This window comes from Sturnira hondurensis, unplaced genomic scaffold, assembly GCF_014824575.4.
Source record: "Sturnira hondurensis isolate 20B ecotype Veracruz unplaced genomic scaffold, ASM1482457v3 Scaffold0007208, whole genome shotgun sequence".
NCBI classification, from domain to species: domain Eukaryota; kingdom Metazoa; phylum Chordata; class Mammalia; order Chiroptera; family Phyllostomidae; genus Sturnira; species Sturnira hondurensis.
In genome coordinates this window covers 5,734,261-5,754,664 of record NW_028079839.1, presented here as the reverse complement: position 1 = coordinate 5,754,664, position 20,404 = coordinate 5,734,261, and the positions used below count along the sequence as shown (strand labels likewise).

The 20,404-nt window shown below is 63.1% G+C and overlaps 1 pseudogene; it reads left to right on the top strand.

Annotated features, from left to right (window-relative positions):
• Positions 1–98: 98 nt before the first annotated feature.
• Positions 99–1,980, top strand: LOC118990610 (uncharacterized; annotated as a pseudogene).
• The last annotated feature ends 18,424 nt before the right edge of the window (positions 1,981–20,404 follow it).

Here is a 20,404-nt window from a genome sequence, read left to right as displayed (position 1 = left end):
ACTCTGCTGCTGTTCCAGACCTCACCCACGTTGGCCACGCTTCCCTACACCAGCAGGGCAGGTCAGCCACAGTGGCCTGCGCGCATCTCCCATAGGCCATGGCCTTCCCCAGCGTGCGGAGGATGCTCCTGCAAGCCCGCTGCACCCGCTCCCTGCAGTTCCGGGCCCCTCCAGGCGGAAGGCCCGCGTGTGTGCACACATCTGTGAGCACACGCTTGTCCCAGGAAGACTCCACCACCGCATCCGCCCCTCCCTCTTTGGGGCCTATTTCCCCGTTTCCCTTATATTTAAGAAGAAAAGGCTAGTTTTTACTATTAAATTATTGATGAATTTCTAAATGACTGGGTGGATTTTTATTGGATGGAAGCCCAACAAGGTGGAATTCAGTAAGATTTAAGGGTCCAATGCTTGTTAAAATAAAACGTGCCCTGTACAAAGGCGGCAACCTTATACTTTTCTTGCTCTCCGACTTAATCATAAGCCCCCTAAACTGAGCAGTCCAGGTGCCCTGTCTTGGGAACTCGTTGGGGAGACCCCAGCCCCAGGCGGAACTCAATCAGCAAACCGCCTGCCATTCTGTGGTCCTGCCCCGGTCTCCCGGCAACGGCACGACAACCCGCCCCTTCTGGCGTGGTCTCCCAGCAACGACCCCAACAATCAGCCTTGAGCTGAGCAGGGCCCCTTCTGGCGTGGTCTCCCAGCAACGACCCCAACAATCAGCCTTGAGCTGAGCAGGGCGCCCCAAGGCCCAGCGCCGGGGCCTCACCGCCGCAGTCACCCAGCTCACTCCGCGGCTTCTACGCCTGGCTGGACAGGCTCCCCCCAAGCCGTCCCAAGCGCCACCTGGCCCGGGACTTCAGCGACGGCGGTGAGGGCTGGCGCAGCCCCGAGGTGGAGAGGGACGTGGCAGGCCAGATGCTGTGGCCGAAGGGTCCCAACTCTCCAGGCTCCAGGCACAGTGCTGAAAACCCCAGATCAAGGCGTGAGGGGCGCCCGGGGAGGGATGCGCAGGACGCGAGAAAACGGGGGAGGCAATGTGGGGGCACTCCTCACCATCACCCTGGGGCTCCCCAGGGTTCCCCCCTAAGAGGGCAGCAGTGGTCAGCTTGAGGCCCACTCGCTAGGGTTTCAGTCCTGCCTTCTGACCGCGTGTCCAGCCCATGTGGACCACGTGTCTCACTCACTCACTCAACAATAACCCAGGGCCGAGAGCCTGGAGGGAAGGCGGATAAAGGAGATGCGTCAGGTGTCAAGGGTGCTGTGGAGGATGAAGCTGGGCACCTGGCAAGATAGGGAAGTGGGACGACTGCGGCTGGGAAGGGGGCTGCAGTGGGGAGCAGGGTGCAGTGTCCCTGAGTCCCTATGGTGAACTGAGGGGTCAGAACTAGGTCCCTGGTGTCCCTGGCGACCCTGCTGAGGGCCCTGCTCCAGCCTGGAGCGGAGGACACCGCAGGGTTGAGGGCTGTGAAGGGAGGTGGAGGCAGGGGGAGTAGGGGACTGCAGGCAGAAGTAGCCGGGCAAGAAGTCGAATTCTGGGTGCTGGGGGTGAAGCAGCAGGACTTCCTCAGAGTGACATGACTCAGGCAGGAAGGTGACTTCTGCCACACAGTGCACCCGAGACACGCAACAGGGAGACGGTGGCCCAGGCTGGAAACCCAGCCTGGTGGGCAGGGCACCCAGAATTCTGCGACCATGATGGGAGGGCCACCAGGCTTCCACAGGTGCAGGGCAAGAAGGGGCCCCATGCGGGGCTCCCCTCCGGGGACGGCCAGGCCGCACTGCTCTGAGGGCTGCACCGCACCCCCACTTCCTTTACAGGAAAGTCACAAGCTGTGTTTCTGTGTCTCGGAGGCCGACAGCTGAGAGGTGGTGGCCAGCATGCCTGGGGCCATCCAGCCCACACTGTGTGCACTGAGGGAAAAGGTGGTGGCCTGCGCTGTCCACTAGGACCCACCCAGTTCAGCCACACGTGTCCTCTAGGTGCCACCTTCGAAGCTGCTGGCTGTCACATTGGGCCATGGTCTTGTGACCTGCCAACAAGAGGGGGAAACCAGGAATTAAGTGGCAAAACCAGGGAACTTTGAACAACTCCCCCCAGGCCCCCAGCCCCTCTGTGACTAGGGAAAGCAGGGAGGCCAGCTGGCCACACAGTCAGGGCTCAGCCGAGTCTGAGGTCTGTCCCTGTACTCTCTGCAGGACACAGTGTCTCCAGCGCTGACACTGGTGGGTTGTGGGGCAGGGGGCTCCCGCCCAACCCCCATGCTGCTGGCATCCAAACCCCTGGCCCTGGGAATGGGGCGTGAGGGCGGGCGGGCTGCAGCTCGAGCGGAGACAGTGGTGGTGTGCAGGCCAGTCCTGCCTGCCCGGCGTCTGAGGCGCTGGCGGGAACGGGGGGCGACCCGGGGCTTCCTGGGCGAGCACTGTGGTCTGGGTGAGCTCTTTTCTTGAGAAAGCAGGAAAGTGATGTCACTGTGTGGTTTGCCTTCGCTGAGGGACAGTGGGAAGGAAGTGCTGAGGGGACACGCAGCCCTGCCTGGCGAGGCCTGTCCTAGCCCCTCATGCCCAGGCTCTGGCCCCTGTGCCAACAAAGTGGGTTAATCATAACTATTCATTTTATGAAACCCCGAGGGGACAGCAGCTCTGCCTGTCGTTCGTTCAGTGATTGTCACTGGTTGGTGTGGATGTTTCAGGTGGAATGACGGACGCCCACCTGAAACCAGGGGCTGTGGGGGCAGCAGCTGAGGGCGTGCGGGGTGGGCAGAGCTGGCGGGTGGCTTCTGAGTCGCCCAGGAGGAAGTCCACACTGTGGGCAGCCCGGGGAGGGGCGTGGCCAGGATGGGTGGGGGGGATGGCCACTTATCCCTCCGGGGTTCACAGGGGTCTGTGCATTGGCCAGCAGCCCTGTCCTCGGTGGGAGCGTGGGCAGGCAGCTGCTGACCTCCTTTTGGACACGGAGTTGGGGGCGGAGAAGCCTTTCCAAACCCCGCCTTGGCTCCTTCTCTCACCGGTGGCCTGTGGCGCCCGTGCCTCCAGGAAGGGGCCCTCGTGGCTCGGCGTCCCTGGGCAGGACGCAGGGCTACCCTTGTTCGTTCATCATGAAAACATTTTGTTTGTTTTCTTCCTGAGAAAGCTAGATTTATCTTATTCTTTTAAATTTCATTGATTGATTTTAGAGGGAGGAGGAGGGGAGGGAGAAACACTTCCTTGCGCATGCGCAGGATCTGGTCGGTTGCAGAGGTCGAACCCACCCCTGGAGGCATGGGGTGATGCTCCCCCCAACTGAGCAGCCCGACTGGGCCGTCTTTCTTTCGAAGAGACTTTATTGGGTTGCAGCCATCAGTAAAATTCTACAGGTTTCGAGTGTCCAGCTCTGCCGCACACCACCTGCACGTTAACCCTTCCTGGACTGTTGGCTCTTAGAAGTGACCCTGCCGTCCCACTTGTGATGGCTGCAAAGTCCACACGGCCCCGCTGGCCTGCTCTGCCCAGGGCTGCAGAGGGGCAGGCAGCTGAGAGTAGGACAGCCAGCGCCTCCTGTAACCTGTGCCTGCTGGCTTTCAGCCGGGTCCCCAGGCCCACTTCCCATAGGGCCCTGCCTGTGGCAACTGAGTCCGCCTCCCTTCAGGGCGCCCCGCTGACCGCCACGGGTCTGGCCTCCAGCTGTGTGGCCTTGCAGTAGGGCTGACTGGACTCTCAGCCCAGGGGCTGGACCCTGCCCACTCATGGTGTCGGTCGTGCAGGGACATGTGTTTTCCTGAAGCTTTTGCACATGAAGGTGGTCAGGCTGGAGCCCCCAGTGGAGCGGAAGGACCAGTCAGGGAGACAACCAGACGTGAGGACGAGCCGCAGCGAGCGAGAGACCAGGGAGGGAGGCTCCTAAATCCAGGAGACGCTGAATGTGAGCCCACGTGGACTTCTCCAGGCTGGGGCTCTTCCGCACGTGGCCGCACACTGTCTGGTGGGCTGAGGGACACCCTGTGCAAAGGGCAGGGGCATCAGTGGGCAGGGCGGACAGCGTGGAGGCCAGGTACACGGTGAGTCCGTTCCTGGCTGGTGTTGCCTGAGGTCCCCTGACCCTTGTGGAGGCGAAGACGTGGGCCTGGCTGCTGTGAGCCTTGAGGGGTCTTGTCCCCAGTGTGTTTGTGAACCCAGAGGTGTCCCCCAATTTGAAGTCCCATGGGAGAGCCTGCTTGTGGGAGGCTGTCCCCTGGGTGGTCCTCTCTGCCTGAGCCCAGGAGGACGGGGACGTGACGTCCTCCGGCCGTGCTGGCTACTCTTAGTGCGTGGTCCCCAGTGCCTCACTGCAATCCCTTGAAATGGGCAGCTAACCCTGTTTTGCTTTGCAGTTTGGGGGGTCAGGGGCGAGCTGGGCCTGTAGAATGGGCCTCTTCCAGTCTACATGGGGTCCCTGGTCCCTGGGAAAGAGTTTACCTTGGGCCCTGCCCTAAGGGTGGGCAGGGCAGTGCCCAGCAAGCAGCCCCTGGCCCTGGGATGGGGGCTGTGGGGGCGGCTCCAGTAGGGGGCATAGGTGTGGCCAGGATGCTCCAGACACCAAGGTTGGCCCAGGGACAGGCAGGGGCTTCTTGGTCCTGGCACCAGGCTTCCCTGCCATTCCTACACAAAGTTGGGGGCTGGAGACCACCCCAGCCTTGGTTCTGTTCCCAGCTTTCACTATCTCATGCCCCACCCCATGCTTCCGGGCTGAGAGTTGCCCTGCCCCCCACCTGGCCCTGGGAAGCAGGTTGGGATGAGAACCACAGGCCTCCCTTGGGGTTTCAGCCTGAGTCACGCAGCCCACGTGCCCCCACAAAGGGGGGGGCATGGCCTGAGTCAGACAGGGCGTCATGGCCTGAGTAGCCCCCGCCCCCACAGCACAGGCCAGAGCTGCCTGGGCACCCCTGGGCCTCAGGCCTTCCTGAAAGGACCAGAAGCAGATGGTCTGTCCGCCCAGCCTTGAGCCTCCAGGGTCAGGAAGGCTCCCTGGGTGCACTGGGTAGGTGGGTGGGTGCATGTGTGCCTGAGTGCCCTCCCGGGGGGCCTCGGCCTGGGGTTTAGCGCCCGCTGGTTGAGCCCTCCCAGGCAGGCAGCACCCGCTGGTCTGTGTCGGGAGTGGGAAGACCCACCCTGAGACTCGGGAGGGGGGCACCCACAGCTCACAGCTCATACTCCATGGCAGCTGGGGGTGGGGCAGGAAATAGCTGGGGAGGGCCGGGCCCAGAGCCTGAGTCAGGGCAGGCTCTGCTGCTTGCCTGGGAGGGGCCCGGGAGCCAGGCTGTGCTGGGGGCAGTTTGTATCCTCACTGCAGCCTTCCTGGTACCTCCAGGGCCCAGATGCACAGACACACGAGCACATACCTGTGGAAGCAAGAGTGTCCACACCGAGCCTGTGGCTGAGCAGAGGCTGCTGTGTGTGTGCACACACGTGCGCCTGAGTGCCCTCGGGGGTGGTCTCTGGGGGTGGGTTGAGGCAGGGCAGGGAGGGCCCAGGGGCTGTAGGGAGGAGGTGGGGAGGGCACTGAGCAGGGCGACCTAAGGACTCGTACTCCCCTCCTCCACCCAACACCTGCCTGCCGGTCCGCCCCCCCCCCGCCCCCCTCCTCCCTTCCCCCGGGGCTTGGCTTCAGGGGTGGAGACAGAGGATGGAGTTTGGGGAATCAGCCTGGGGTGACGGTGTGGCCCTGGCAGGGAGCTGGGAACAAGCTCTGAGCATGAGTTGCCTGTGTTACCTCACGTATTTACTAATAAAAGCTGATTATTAGTAAAAGGCGGGACAAAGGGAGTTGGTCCTTGAGTTTCATAGACTAGGAAGCAGAAGCGTGTTTGCTTCCCTAGGGAGTTAGAGCTTCACACCGAGGGTGTCCCGCTCTGGGGCTGGGTTGTGGGGGGCCGGGGGCGGGCGGAGGGGCGGTGCTGGGCCACAGCGCCTGTCAATCTAACTAGGGATTGACAGGCGAACCTATCGAAAGCCCGCGACAGTTTGGGAGTTGTTTGGGGTTTTTTTGAAAAGGCGTCAGGTTGGTCCCGAACCTAGCGAACGGAGTTCCCGGGGAACAAAGAAGCCGTCCCTGCCCCCGGCCTCCTCGCTCGAAGTCTCACCCACCCGGTGACGCACTCGCCCCCGCCGGGAGCGGGCCGCGACCACCAGGTCTATGGGCAGCTTCCGAAGGGGGCATTAGGGTGCACCCCGGGGTGGCCGCGAACGGCGACCAGAAACGCACCCCTCCCCCCAGAGCCGAGCGCGCAGGCCAGCCCGCTCCCCGTGCCCCCAACCCGCCCTCGCGCTGACCCAGCGTCTGGAGCGGGCCCGGGCTTCCGGAACCCACTTCCCCATTCGAGAAATGGGGAAGGAAAGCGCTCGCCGGCGGCCGGCGGCAAGTCCGCCGTCCGCAGAGCCCCGGCCGGCTGGCCCAAGGGCGCCCCCACGTGGCTGGCGTGTAAACCGCGCCTTCTACAAAAACGGGCCCCACCTGGCGCTTTACCGACCCGCAGGCCTGGGGAGGGCCGGCCGCCGAGAGCGCCCGCACGGTGTCCGCCCAGAAGAGCACTGGCCCTGGAACAGCCCCGTGGGCCACCCCGCCGGGTACGCGCTTGTGTAGACAGTCGTAGGAAGGACGCCGAGAAACAGGCGGACGGAAAACCAAATGGTTAACGGCGCCCTCGGGTGGCGAAATAGTCATTTTCGCCCTGTGTTTTTTGTGATTTACACAATAGCAACGCGTTGTTCTGCCGCTGGGGAGGTGGGCACCTCGTCCCTCCCAGCCGGCGAGGGCGGGGGCCCTGCGGCTTCCCCACCGACCTCGAGACCCTGCCTCTCACCGGGAACACACCTCCCGGGAGAGAAAGAGAAGCTCCTCACTCCGAGACCCAGCAGACCAGGGGACCAAGGGTGGACCCACTGCCTCGGGGCCTCTTCACGCCCCAGGGAAAACAGAACCGTTGGCCCTGGAGCCCTGACTGGGGCCTCACCCCAGGGAGACTAGAGACCCCAGCCCAGAGCCCCTACCCTACCCCACCTTGTTCTCAGGGGTCTTTGTCTCCCCACCCCCCAGGCCATCCCTCAAGCCAGCCACGTGGCTGCCCAGGCGGAGGGCAGGCCCAGAGGTCAAGAACAGTGGGCAGGGGCTGCAGGTCAGAGTGGGGCCTGCCAGGTGGGGGTGGGGCTGTGGGGTGGGCAGGGGCTGTTGCACCCACACAACGCCCAGTGGCAGTCAACTGGGCACACTGGCCTCACTCTGGCGCCCTGGTGCCCGCCAGACCCCTGCCCCTGTGTGCAGCCGGTGCCAGGCACATGGCCACTGGGTGATGAGCCCTCTCTGGGCTCCCCGAGGAAAGACCAGCCCCTCAGGGAGGGTCTGGCCCTGCACACACCCGCCCCTCTGCCCTGTCACCAGCCACAGCAGGCCGGGCCAGGCCCTCTGTCTGCTCCCAGCCCCCTATCCTGCCCTGACGAGTGTTGGCTCCCCAAAGGACCCCATTTGATGTGGGGGAGGGAGGGAGAAGCTTAGTCCTTGGGGCCTGAGCACCCTCTGCCAGCCTGCCCCCCTCAGGGCCAGCCAAGTGCATCTGCAGCACCCCAGGGCCCCTCACACACAGGCTCGCTCACGCTCATCCCCGATGCCCAAGGGCCAGCTTGGACCCTCCAGGCTGGGCACGGGGCAGCCTGCCTGCACTCTTCCCTGTGACCCAGCACTGTCCTCAGCCCTGGCGGCTCAGATGGGAGACCCAGCCCAGCCCCTTCCCCCGACCCTGGGTCCACTGAACGTTCCAGCTGCCACCCCACTTAGGGGCAGTGAGCCCATGTGGCTGCCCGGCTGGGGCCAAGCCAGACAGCATCTCCATCCACAGGATAGTGGCATGGGGTGTCCTTGGAGGGGCCTTGGGCAAGGAGGATGTTGGTTCTCACCCTGGCTGGCCCTTGTTCCTGGGAATCAAGGTCACCCTTCTGACTAGGTCCTGGCTTCCCCTTCAGCAAAGCGGGGGAGTCAGGACAGGGGCCCCAGGCTAGGGGAGTGCTGTCGGACACAGGGGTTGGCTGGTCTTAGGTTGAGCCCCCTCCAGCATTCCCCATCCCTGTTTGACTCCTCAGGCCCCTGCCCAGAACTCAGTGGGCCTGTGGCAGCAGTGGAGCCTCTGGTGGGCCAAGGAAGACACCCGCTGTGGGTCAGCCAGATGAGGCCCCGAGGGGGCTGTGAGCCTGGCTGTGCCAGCAGCATCACTACTGGGGGAGGCCTGAAGGTGACGTGTCCCTCCCCAAACCTGGGGGCCCAGCCCTTCCTAAGTGGGAAAGAGACCCCTGGCCCTGGGTACCTAAGCACAGTGCCAAGACCCCAGGGGGAGTGAGCAGGAGAGGGGCAGGCTGAACACTAGTGTGCATGTGTGAGTGTTCAAGTGTGTGCACACCTGTGTGACAAGCCAGTGGCCCAGGCCCTGGGCCAGAACCTCAGAGAGGCTTCTGATGGCCAGGGCCAGGCTTTCTGGCCCACAGTCCAGACAAAGTGGCCACAGTCCTTCTGTGGGGTGGAGGCGGGGGGGCCTGGAAAGGCCAAGGGGGTCCTGAGAAGGGCCGCCCACACGGTGGCCTTGGAGGGCAGAAAAGTTCCCAGGGCCTGTTCGTGCTCCTGATACAGCGGAGAGAGAAAGAAAATATCAAGAAGCTGGTTATCTCCCTCAGGGAGTCACGCTGGCCGGCCTTGAAGCCCTGACACAGGGGCGGGGCCTGCCAGGGCTCTGGGTTAACCCTTGTCTCCCCTCCCCCAGCCCGACACCCTGTATTCAGCACAGATCTTGGGGACCTGGCACCCACAGGGGTTCCCAGGGGTACCCTGGGCCACAGGAGCCTCTGGTCCCATCATTCTGCCTGTACTGCTCTCCTGAGACAGCCCTGGCTCAGGCCCCTACCCCTGCTCCAGAAGCCTTATGTCCACAGCAGCCCCAGGGGCTTCAGGGATCTCTGGCCACCACCTCCTCTCCCTCCCAGCCCACAGGCTCCCTTCCACATGAGGCCTGAGGCCCAGACCTGGTTTCCCATCCCTTCACATCTTTGTGCCCATGAACTTGAAAATTCAGCACACCCAGTTAAGTTCCAACTTCGAGGAAACATCATTTGTTGTGACTCTACTGTCCTTGCCACTGAGCTGTGCTTCATGGAGGGACCAGCTGGCTGGTTGGGCTGACAGCCACACCTCTGAGAGTGGGCCTTGGAGAGCCGTCTGGTCTGAGGCCACTCCTGGAGGCCCGTCTGAGGCCAGTGCTTCTGCTCCTCTTGGGAAAACTCCTGGGAGTGGGTCTGACCTCACGGCTTCAAAGGGGTGGGCCACTGCCAGAGCCTGCTTTGACAGGTGGGGAAAGTGAGGCCAGGAGAGGAGGTCCCCACAGCACAGCCCTGGTCCAGGCCTCAGCAGCTGCTCTGTGGGGGCCCCTGACCCGGACTGACTAGCCCCTCGAGGTGGAGAGCACCCATCTGCAGTGCAGGGCAATAGGGTATGGGCAGCCTGGGAGTTAGTGCACAGACTACAGACTGGCGGAAATCCTCTGGACACGGGCCTAGAGCAACACCAAGGGTTAATGGCCGGCTACCACCCTTTGTGTGTGTGTGTGTGTGGGGGGGGCCGCTGGCCTGAACTAGCAGACAGCTGTGGGAGCCCCCCAGCCCTGGAATGGAGCAGAGAGGGAGTATGGAGCTCTGAAGGCCACCCTTATCGCCCGTCCACGGCGGCTTTGTGCCAAGCACACCCCCGGGGCTCACAAGGGCGCTCTGTCTCCCAGGAATAGGGGGTCCAGGCTGGGCATGCCTGGCATTTCAGGGGCCACTCGGGGTGTTTGGTACCCAGGGTTGGGCTGGACCCAGTAGAGAGCCCTGCCCCAGGTGACTGGGACTGGGACACAGAGGCCAGCCAAACTTCTTGGGGGCAGGGTTTGTCTGGAGACCCTGGAGGGATGGGCAGGATCCAATATGAGCTGGAGCCCTGTCCCTCACCAGCCTGCTGCAGTCTGGCCGGGCCCAGCAGGGCCACCCTTGTTCCTAGCCAGTCTTCCTGCCTCTTGCTGCCCCTGGGGAGTCCAGCCTGGTCCCTGACAGATAAAGCTGGGCTGTGTTTCACTCAACATTGATCGTGGGGGCAGGTGGGTGTGCGAGGGAGCCGAGTGGCAGGGAAAGGCCCCCGCGTCCACCCGCAGGGGCCTCCTGGTCCCAGCACTGTGGGGCCGGAGCTGTCCCCAGTCATGTGAGGGAGCTCAGACCGTGAGGCGGAAGGCTTCCTGGGGCCACAGCCAGGTGGCTGACTGGGATTGGAGCCCCCCCCACTGTCCCCAGCCACCTGCCGCCTGTGACCAGCTCCACAAGCAGCATGAGGGAGGGCCTGGCCTTTGGGAGCAACGGCACTGGGCCCAACCCCCTCCCTCAGCTGGTGGGGACTGTCTACCCTACACTGGGACAAACCCTTTGGCTCGTCCACTTCAAAGGGAAAGGGGGTGGCAGGGGCCGGGGAAGGGACTTGCAAGGGAGTGACACCCCAGAAGGCAGGTTGGGGCCGGGTCCCACGCTCGTCTTCATGGCCCTCTGGTTTGAAAGGCGCTTCACTGCCAGCTGCACGGATTTTAGTCAGGAGAGAATTTTAGGGGAAAAAAGTGAAGCCCTGGCCAGGCGCTCTGAGAGGCTGGGCGTTCAAGTCCTGGTCGGGTGGGAACAGGAGGCAGTCATTGATATCTCTCCCCTCCTCCTTCTGTTTCTAAAATCAGTGAGTAAATCCTCAGGTGAGGATTTAAAAAAATGAAGCGCTCAGGACAGCCAGGGCCTCTCCCACCCCGCCTCTCCGTCTCCCTGTAGAACCCCCCACCCCTTGGGGGGCTTCAGAATCGGCCTGAGACCCAAGCGGTGGTTCCCCCTCTAGGGCCGCACTGAGGGTGGAGTGTCTGTGAAGGTAAGGAAGTGAGCATGTGAGCTCTTGGAGAGTACAGCTGGGGGCCTGCAGTGCCGCCAGTGTTTGGGGGAGGCCGATCCTTCCCAAGGAGGTGGTCACATGAGCCCCTGGCTCAGGCCAGGCTGGTCACCCTCGGTCCCACTCAACCTGGTGCCTGCAGCTTCTGTCGTAGCCCTCAGCGGAGCGGGGGGCCAGGCCATTGCGAGGTCCCAGTCAGGAGAGTCTGGGTGTGCCCCCAGGACATGCATACTAACTCACCCCCTGACTCCCCTCACCTGCCCCCCAACCCTAGGGGCCACTGGACACACAAGCAGACACACGGACACATAGGCCTGCATGCAACAGGAGCTGAGCGGTGTGCCTGGAGCCGGGGCCACCTGCCTGGAAAGAGGTGGGTGTCTGTAGGGTCTCTTCCTGGGTGCAGCCTTGGGGAGGATTTCTCCAAGGTGCTGTCTCCCCAGCCTGTCCCTTCATTCTTGACCCCAAGACTGCAGTTGCTGCCCCTCTCCAGACACCCCAGGGGCACTGGAGCACCCCACAAATGTGGCTCCCCACCAACCCTATCCTGAACGGATCCTCTGGGGAAACTGGGGGAGTAGTGAGACTCAGCGCCCTGGGCCAGGGGCAGGGGGGAAGGGTGCTGCTGTCCCCGAGCTGGGAGTGGAGAGGGGAGCCGTGCATTTTCCGGCTCTGACGTACGAGATAAGTGCCGAGGAGAGCAGCCGGGCTGGCTCTGTCCCAGGTCCCGTTCTCCCGCCTGTGGGGCGGAACTCAATGCCTGGCTTAGAACAGGGCTTTGTGCCCTGGCCTCGCAGGTGCGGGGGTGGCCAGGTCCTTGGCAGGCGTGGCGTGCAACCACGTGTGGTGGCCACTGCCCTGGGTGCCCAGCTGCCAAGGTCGTTCCTGCTCATAAATGAGGCTCACACCGGCTGCTGCAGTTCCACAGCCCGCAGGGGACTCCGAGCCCCCAACATGCACTCCCCAGCTGCAATCGTTTTGCCGGGTGCCCAGGACCTGGATTGCGGCACCAGGTAAGGCGCAGCTCACGCCCACCGGACTCCCAGAGTTCCTGTAGCTCCATAGGACCCTGCCTGCACCAGCAGCCGCCCGAGCCTCTCGTGGTTCCTTTTTCCTATGCATATACTTCTTTGAAGATCTGGCTTAAAGAGGTGTAAAGCATGGGAAAATGGGGTGACGAGGTTCTCCTCCGAGCTCCTGCAGCCTGTTGTGCTTCCACCGCCCCCTGGGGCACAGCCTCCGCGTCGATGGGCCCATTGTGCTGGGATGGGAACCAGGCAAGGGCCCTGGTGGCTGTCTTTGCAGACTGAACGCTGGCCTTCGAAGCAAAGGGTTGGCGGTTGTTTCCCAGTTGGGGTACAAGGCTGGGTGTGGGCAGGTCTCCAGGGGGGCGTTAAAGAGACAACCACACAGTGACGTTTCTCTCCCTGCCTTCCTCTAAACAGGGAATCTTGGGGAAAAAAGTCAGTGAACACCTGACCTTTGCCCCCAGGGGCCGGGTGGGGCTCCGGGCCTCGGGCCTCGGGCCTCGGGCCTCGGGGAGGGTGGGGTGTGGTAGTCACCAGGTTGTGGGATTATCCTGCTTCTGATTCTCATTGCACTTTCGTAGCATACGTGAGCAGATACTCTGACGGCAAGTGTCAATAAAGCCAATTCCACGGGACGTCAGTGTGGGGCCGGTTGGTCAGTGTCACAATAAAGCTGTACTGGTTGGGGGGCCCCAATGGGGAGAGTGGCACTGTGAAGGAATAAAACCACACACAAGGAGGGGCATGACATGACTCCCACACATGTGATTGAGGTGGGGAGGGTCCTTACAGCCTTTGGTAACTGGGGGTCATCAGAGGTGGGACACTCCTAGAATGGACTGGGTGGTGATGGGCAGGCCACCAGTACCGGGTGACCATGGGGTGCAGAGGCACCTCTCTCCCCATATCTGAACTTCCTAGGGAGGGAAAGGGGAAAACCTCTGTGAATTTAATTGGAATATTCGCCAGCCTCCAACGGTAATCTGCCCAGCAAATGGAGCGATTAGCTTTTATCAGCCAGGGACCTGCCCAAGCAGCTTCTTCCCTAATCTCACAGATAGGAACTGGCTCCTCCCTCAAAGGACCACAGCCCTTGGCTGGGAGGGGCCGGCACACCAGGGACTGGGGGCAACAGCTCTCTCCGATTCCACCCCAGCACCCCAATGTATCAGCTGCGTGGTCTGGATTCCCCTGGTCCCCCGGGGGTGGAGCTGGGGCTGACAGGGGAAAAAGGCGGCACTCTCCGGAGGGTCCCGTGCTGCATCGTGGGGGCAGAGCAGTGTTACCCTGGAGAGCCCAATTAAAAACCGGTGTAAAAGGGGGTGCCACCCCAAGTGCCGTAAGGCTCTGTGTTTAGCAAGCCCACCATGTCCACTTCCTCATGGGGCTTGTGGGGGCTCCAGGGGGTGGATACGGCCTGTGCAGCCTTCCCTGCCCACCCCCAATATCAGAGCCCGTGTGCAAACATGGGGGAGGGGGGCCGAGTGCCTGGCCCTGGAGAGAAAGCGCCACTTTCACTCCCCCCAACACCTTGCGTTGCCTAGATCACCTTTCATCAGACTCACAGCCCAGCCCACCCCCTCTGGCTTTTGACTCTGTTCGGAGCCACCAGGGACCTTCAGCAGCTCTCAGTGAAGGGTCGGCTGTGCCGTGTCTTCCACTGCAAACCCTTCAGGCTCATAAGGAGGGTCAGGATCCCCGGTCCCCTAAACCGTGTGGGCATCAGCGTGACATGAACAGACATGGGGCATCTCTAAAGGCAGATGTCAGACTTGCTGAGCACACACCTGGTGTGTGGGGGAGGGCTCTAGGTGGCACACCCTGGCTGGGGGCTTCTAGGTGGCTGTGCTCCCTCAAAAGGTGTCCCTGGTCTCTGGCAGAACACCCCCCGCCCCAGGTTCCACGCCGAAGCCACTGGTTCCACTGGGCAGAGGCCCCGGAAGGAGCCAAGGGGCCAAGCCAGAGCCGAGGGCCGAGGCAGGGATGCCTAAGGCTTTAGCGGCTGCAGGCAGCCACCTGGGCTGAGGGCAGTGGGCAGAAAGCCAGGGGGCGGGGCGCAGGCAGCTCCGCAGAACGGGTTTCAGGAGAACGGGGTCCTGCAGCTGCCGTTTGTGCTTCGTTTGGCGATTCTGGAACCAGGTTTTAATCTGTGGGGAAAAGATGAAACGGGCGCACCCTCAGCCGCCCTTGGCGGGCTGGGCCCAGGCAGCGGTGCGGCAGGAAGCAGCTCTCCAAGGTGCTGACCGCGTCGACCGTGAAGGCCGTGCAAGCCGGCGAGCGGCTGCCGCGTGCTGTCTGCTTCCTTGCTCAGCTCTGGGAGAGGACGAAGAACCGGGAATCCATTTGGCCACAAGGGACAGCTCTGTGGCTGAAGAAGGGTGGACCACCCTCCCTCGCCTCAATTTTGGTCAGCAGCCCTCCGGAGTTCTGGGCCCGCCCCTCTGCCCCGCTGAGTGTGCAAAGGGACCCCAGTGGGTGGCCCCCACCCAAGGGCACTCGGTTCCTTCCAGAAGGCAGTTTCTTTTGCCAGCAGACAAGGACCCCCAGTTCACCAGGTGGAGCCCATTCGAGGCAAGGCAGTCCCGCCAGCTGTGCCCAGAGTCTGTCTCCTAGTTTCTAAATTCCGGGAGGAGGGGTGGCACTCAACCAGCGTGGACACTGTCTTCTCTGAACATCAATCTGACCCACGTGCCTATCGGCTGCTCTGGGAGAAGCAGGTTGTACACAGTGAGTTTTCACGCTCGTCTGGAGTGCGCTCCGGAGCGCAGGCTCGCTCTAGGGGACAGTGGCAGGTGGAGGGTGCGACCAGCCAGCAGGAAGGATTCTGATGCAGGGTGATCGGCTGGGGATTTTGGGGGGGCGGGGGAGAGCTAGTATTCACAGAGAATAAACTTAAAATTTCCCCTCATCTAAGTGTAAAATTACTCATAAAGATGACTTCAACTTTTTAAAAAAGAAACCTTCCAGACAGCACCCCCCACTTTCAGCCACACAGGAGTCTGAACCTGAAGCAATGGCTGAGTCACATCGAGTAAAACGCCAACTGAGGGAGTGTCGCCAGCCAACCAGGAAGGGGCAGGCGGAGGCCTCCTCCAACAGACCCGCCACGTGCGGGGAGAAGCCCAGGCGGCGGCGGGGGCGTGGCTGCCCCTGCGCCACGCCTGCGGGGTCCCGGGGCCGCTGTGACAGTCTAGATGCCAAACTGGGCCTAAGCAGGTGCCCAAAGCTTCAAGACAATGTCACCTGCGACCCCGTGACTCTGGTAGACAGAAACTCAGGACTATGACTAGAAACCCGTTAACAAAGGTGTCACGGCCGGCGGGTCCGCGCACAGGGGGGACCGGCTTGGGGCAGCCAGGCGTGAGTGACAGGACAGGGGCTGACCCTCCAGGAGGAGGGGCAGCGTTCACTCCCCAGAGGGGTCAGGGGACACCCCTGCGCCCGGCTCTTACGAGAATGCCCCTCCTCCCGCCGAGCACATTGGAGGTGTCAAGGGGAGCGCCGCCTCGCACACCCCCGCCCCCAGCCTAGGAAGGACCCTTCCCCCACCCCAGGCTTACCGGCCGCGGACTTCCACTCCTCCGCGCCCGCGGTCTGAGGGAGCCCTCCACCGCTGGACACCTTGGCTGGTGCGGAGCGGCTCCCCCAGACTTCAGCACACTCTCCGGAGGCCAGCGGCGGCGCCGGGAGAGCCAGTGCACAGAGCCAAAGCTGAGGCTTTGGCCACCGAGCAGGTCAGAGGACGGAGGCACGCCTGAACAGTGGGGGACGCTCAGGTCCCCCAAGGACAGACGGCGGCGCCTCCGGGTGGGGCCGGGCTGCAGGTACAGCTCAGCAGGAGGAGGGGGTGGGAGTCAGATTTGCATGAATGGCTCAACCCCCCCCCCCCCCCGCCATAAGTAGCATCTAATTGCCTTCAATTCAGAGGCACAAAGGCGGCCGTTCACACCTCTCCTGGCTCCAAGACATCTGGGGGAGGGACTGGTCACATCCCTTCATCTCCCCACCCCCACTCAGCCGCGGAGGCGTGAAGGTAAGGCCAGCCCGCTCCAACCTTAGCACGCAGGGTGGGGGTTTGTCCCGTGGGGGCTGGGCCATCTCCTCTTCCCTAGTATGTTCTCCCACCTGCTCCAAGGGTCTGCGGTGTCAGGTGTGCGACTGAGAGGGGGCGTCACCCAGTGATGGGCCTGTGCATCCCGATTATCCAAGGAGGGACGCCAGTCCCCGGGCCTTTCCGTTCCCACCTCCTCAGCCCCTCGCTGGGGTCTATGACGGGGCTCTAGGAGCTGCCTCCGGACTCACGGGACGGAGAAAGGACCACAGTGCTACCCCCCTGCACCCAGACTCTTGATTAGGCGGCTCCCCTTTTTGAGCCCGAGCCTCAGGGGGGTGCCCTAAGGACGGGCACCCTGTCCCCAAGGCCGGATTCCGGGTGCCTGTGGGGGTGCCCCGCAGGATGGCCGCCGGTCTGACCACGCGCCCAACCCCGAGACAGCGCCTCACCTGGGCCTCTCCCCGTATCTTGGCCAGACTACGTGTGTCCAGGACGCCACCCCGGGGACGCATGCATGTTGCGTCCAAGGCGGAAACGCACCAAGTGGCCCCGCGCCCCGCTCGACCACAGGCGCGGGCGCTGGGCCGGCCGTGGAGCAGCGGCGGGGCTTCCGTGTTGACCGTGAGGTCCGCGGCCCGGGCTTCTGGGGCGCCGGCGCCAGTGTGGGCTGGACACCGACCGCCAGTCCGCTGGGGGAATCAAAGGGCTCGCGGGCCTCGCCCGGGGATTAACACCCAGCCCCACCTGCGCAGCCGCTCCAGCAGCGAGGGGCCTGGGACCTGAGAGCCGGACGCCCGCAGGCACACGGGAGCTGACCCGAGTCTCCCTCTGTTCCCTGCAAGCTCCCGAGGTGAGGCCGGGCATCCGAGACCCTCGCAGGCGGGGCCCCGCAGAGCTCCTCCAAGACGAGGGGGGGCGGCCGAGGGCAGCGCCCGGCCGCCGACAGCTCCGCGCGCAGAGTCCGGGGTGGAGGGGCCACTCCGGCCGGCACGCAGCGCTGGGACCCGAAGAGGCCGCCGCAGAAGGGCGCCCCGATCTCCAAGACCGCTGCTGGTTCCCCGTCATTTCCGGCCCCTCAGGGCCTCCCGATCCCATACCCGCACCTTCCTCGGCACCCCCGCCTACACCCTTCTCGCCCCTGCGCAGAGGCCACGTGACGCCCTCAGGCCCCGCCCCCGGGCCCGTCCCCGTCCTCACACCCGGCCAGCACTCCTCCGCTGGAGCCTCTCCTCCCCTCTCGCTAACCTGGTGGCTCCAGCCCCTAAAGCTGCGCCGCCCGCGCCTAGGCCTGGGCGGAGCGCTGGGGGCTGCCAGCACTCGGAGACACGTGGGCGGGGGGCGTGGCCTCTAGGTCTGGGCGACGCTCCCCGACTCCGGCGCCTGCGGCCGCGACGTCACCTCCCACCTGTCGCCGCCTGGCAGCCCCGGCCCCTCCGCATCCTACAGCTTTAGGCCTGGCGGGGTCTCAGCTACGTACGCGCCACCCCGCCCTGCCGCCCGCACTCTCGGGGTCGCCCCGCCCCCTTCGTCACCGCCTCCCCGCCCTCCGGGTCCCTCAACCCGCCACCTCGCCTCCCTTGCACAATCTCCTTGGACCCCTCCACCTCGCGGCTCCCAAGTTTATGCACTGGGTGTGTGGGGGAGGTGAGCAGGACCCACGTCCCAGCTGGGTGGGAGTCTAGGGAGACAGCGCCCGGTGGGCCGTGGAATGAAGTCGGCGAGACCCAGAACCTGGGGAGCAGCTACTGGTCTGCGCGATGCAGGTTTAAAGGCAAAATAAAGGAAGGTGCGATTTTTTTTAAAGACTCATTTCTAGAGAAGGTACAGGAGGGAGAGAAACATCACTGTGTGGTTACCTCTTGGCGCGCCCTCTACTGGCGACCTGGCCCATAACCCAGATTAGTGCCCTGACTGGGAATGGAACGGGAGACCTTTTGATTTGCAGGCGGGCGTCGGCCCACTGAGCCACACCAGCAAGGGGAGAAGGCAGGATTTTAAAAAGGGTGGAGAAACTGGAAAACCCTAGTGTCCTGCACAACCCATGGGGGAATCCCAACTGGAAGGCCTCTGGGTCGAGGCCTTTGACTTTGGTAAGAAGAGGGGATTTTGAAGGGCAATTGAATTAAATGTAAATTTAAAAGCAATGTTCTGAAGACATGGGCTTAAACCGAGGAGAGAGAACAGTAAAGTACGAGAGGATTTTATTGTGCTGAATGTGGAGTCCGAGGCCTATGTGGGGATTTAACTTAAAGATTGAGTGCCTCTGATGGGCCGCTTTTGGAGGGCTCAGTGGCTGCTGGGCTGGACAGTGCAGTTCCGGAATGTTCCTGCCCGAGACTGTTGCCACGCGGTGCTGCTCTGGGGACACAGGAACTGGTCTGGACTCAGGCAGCTCCGACCAGGGAGTAGCTTGCTGCCTCTTCACGAAACAATTAGGACAGTGACCCCGGGGGCTTCAGGGAGGGACCCCCTTTCTGGGAGATTCTGGTGGCACAGTTGGTGTGACAGCTGTGGGGAGAGGTCGGTCGGGGCCGGGACAGGCTCGTACACTGATGTGTGAGAGAGGACAGGGCTGAGTCACATCATGGTCAGGAGCAACTCGGATGGAAACAGGGAGTGCCTCCCAGGCCCTGACCGTGGGAGGCAGAGCTGCCCACACCTGGGGCTGGCATGTGCCAGGCCCATAGCCCACTGGCATAGGAGCTCTTTCCGGCCCCCCCTGCCCTGGCTGCCCACCCAGAGGCAAACCAGGCCGTGAATGCACACTGGTGCCACAGCCCTGCAGGAGGGGGCAAACGGTGATGAGGGTCCTGGCACTCAGAGGTGGGAAAAACAAAAGCCCTGTCCCCGAAACTGCTGGCTCCCATGGTCACTGCAGGTCACCTGTGCTGGCGAGGGACTCAGGCAATGCTGCACTTGAGGGGCCACAGCACTGAGGAGAGGGAGACGCAGGCATGTCACTAGGAATGAACACTGTCCGGTAGGAGCGTCATCTGAATGGGCCCACTGGGCAACTGGACAGTGGGCGCCCAGCTGTCAGGTGCAGCGCTGTGGTCACTGCATGTGTGGTCAGTGTCACCAAGGGGACAGCCACCATCAGCAAGACAGAGAGGCACACTGGGGAGGACATGGAGAGGTGGGAGCCCTGTGCGCTGCTTGCTGGTGGGAGACGGCGGGGGTCCCTGGAAACATCTCTTATACAGCTACTGTGCGACTCTGGCAACTCTACCTCCGCATGTCCACCCAGATGTGAAAGATGGGTCTGGGACAGACATTTGCACACCCGTGTGCATAGTGGCTTTATTCACAACTGCCAAGAGATAGGAGGAATCCGGATGCCTGCAGGGAGAAACCACACGTGGGCCGCGTGGGTGAGTGCTCAGCCTGAAAACAAGGGAACTGCGACAGGGCCACAGCATGAAGGGCTGGAGGACATTGACCAGCCCATCACACAAGGCCAAGTGCAGGGTGACCCCAGGTAGGTGAGGCCCTGGAGGAGTCATGTCCAAGACAGCAAGCTGGGGGGCGTCAGTGTCCCAGGGGCACACATTCTCAGTTTGGGGAGATGAGTTCAGGATGGTGGCACCTGTTGCCACTGGACTGCAGGCTGAAAACGGGTAATGGGGTGAGCGGTGAGTGTGTCTGCCCACAACAGGAGGAGGTGACCAGGAAGCCCCACGGGAAGATGAAGGGGCCCTAGTCTGAAGAGCAGTCCAGGAGGCCTGGAGGTCGGGCCCATGGAGAATGGTGCAGACAGGCCAGGGACACTGGTCCCAGTGGCATGTTTGCCTGGCCTGCCCACAGCCAAACCCAGGGCACCCGGGCAGAAGACATCCTGCAACGACCAATGTGGCTTATATCTGGGGCCCCAGAGAGCCACAGGCAAAGGGAGTCCTGGGCAGGGTCAGGGGGAGAAGGTGACCCCAGCCGGGAGCTGGGGTGGGCCTCAGACTGCCAGCTGCTGGTGTCCCTCCCCTGTAGGCTGCAGGACTTCCCCACAGGTGGGCTGGCAGTGCAGGTCACGCCCCTGAAGGGTGCCCCGGAGGAAGCCCCGGTGAGGGCCCCCCCCCAGTCAAGGTGGCAGGGAGGCCCGCAGGGTTCCCGGTGTCCTGAAATGGCTCAAACTCCCGTTGATGCTTTGAGTCCTAAGATAGCTCTTCCCCGGGTCTGAGGGTCCCCAGTGACTCGCCAGAGGCCTGGGCCCAGGAGTGGGGGCAGGGAGTGTTCAACTCCACTCCCTGCACGACAGGCTTTCTCCCAGCAGCAGCTTGGGGTCTCAAGGGCTGCAGGAAGGACGCCCTGGGGCTGAGGCAGCGATCTTACACAAGTGACCCTTGGAGTCCGACCCGTGGGCTTGGTTTCTCCCAGAGTCCTCAACACACAGCC